The sequence below is a fragment of the Eurypyga helias genome, unplaced genomic scaffold (assembly GCF_000690775.1).
Source record: "Eurypyga helias isolate BGI_N326 unplaced genomic scaffold, ASM69077v1 scaffold14600, whole genome shotgun sequence".
Taxonomy (NCBI): domain Eukaryota; kingdom Metazoa; phylum Chordata; class Aves; order Eurypygiformes; family Eurypygidae; genus Eurypyga; species Eurypyga helias.
This window is the reverse complement of record NW_010225146.1, coordinates 815-2270: the sequence shown is the minus strand read 5'-3', so window position 1 is coordinate 2270 and position 1456 is coordinate 815.

The window sequence follows — 1456 nt, the reverse complement described above, 5'->3', positions numbered from 1 at the left end:
GTGGTTCATGGGGACATATTTCTGCCTGAAGATGGCCGGTGAGTGGGAAAAGGGAAGCTCTACCCTTCCCGGCGCTGGGAGGTCAGCCCAGCCCCATCACCTTGCAGCTGCAAGGGGAGTTAACGGGGATGGGTGCTGGTGCCTGCCGCAGGGTGCTTCTCCGGGGGATGGGCGCTGGTACCCGCTGCAGGGTGCTGCAGGCGGGGCTTCTCCAGAGCAGAAATGCCCCCAGTGTCATGCCAAAATGACAAACCTGCTGCCCGGAAGCAAGGATGAGAGGCAGAGGCAAAGTGGCCTCCTTGGAGCAACGGGAGTGAGCACATCCACCACTCCGCTCCCCAGGGAAGGCTCCGGACCGGGCAGAAAGCCTGAAGTGCTCCAGGACAGAGCGGAAGGCTGCTCTGTGTCCCGTGCGGGACTGCGCAGGACCCAGTACGTCTTGGTGTTGGCCCGGCAGACCCTAGCAGGGACTCAGGAGAAGGTGCTGAGGGAGCCAGCAGAGCTGCTCCCAGCCAGCAGCCCAGGTCACCGTGACCAGCATTCACTGGGATGGAGGATGCCGCCTACCTTGTCCCCTGAAATTGCCCTTTTTTGACACCAAGCTCCAGGCTACCTGAGCTGCAATATGCCAACCGAGGGCTCCCAGAAGAGTTTTGCAGAGGTGGGCTAACTCAGGAGAAGGTGATCCCTGGAAGGGCTGCGCAACGATGCTCTCCTGTGTGCGCCCCGGGGCTGCAGCGCTTCTGAAAGCGAAGGCAGGAAGCCGTCTCCCTGCGGGGATGGCATCTCCATAGAGCCCGACCACAACACACCGCGGCCCTTCTCGAGGAGGCGGCTGGGGAGGACATGGCTCGGGGCAGGGACCGAGCTCTGCCGAGGCACCTCCTCCAGCCTCCCAAGCTACGTCAGCAGGCAGATGAGCACCAGGAAGAGGAAGAACACAGGGTGTTCACCACCCGAGAGAGACAGCACCTGCCGACGACAACCCGGGCTGGATCTACGGCTTTTCCAGGATGAGAGGAGACCAGGCTTCTGCTATCTGAGCTTCCCAGAAAGGGCACCAGGTCCCAGCTTCGTCATGTGAGGACATTCAGGACATGGAGAGAGCAGCTGTCCCACTGCATCCATCTGAAGATGGCTTCTGTTGAAGCTTAGCAGCACGAAGGAGCTCCAGGCAAGCCGCGTGCCCCAGATTACGGGGTCCCACATCCTGGAACATGCCGAACATCAGTGCAGCAACACATCTTCCCCAGGAGCAGGGCAGAGGCAGACATCCACGTGCACAAGCATTCCCTGCCTCCTGTTGTAGCCCAGGCATGGCAGGATGTCCAGAGCAGCCCATCTCCTCAGTCTTTGCCCCCAGAGGACACTCACTGGCCATTTTCAGCTCTATCCTAGACTACCAGGACCTTCCCAGGAAGAGGTCCTGGTGCCCCTCTCCAGACCACCCTTGGGG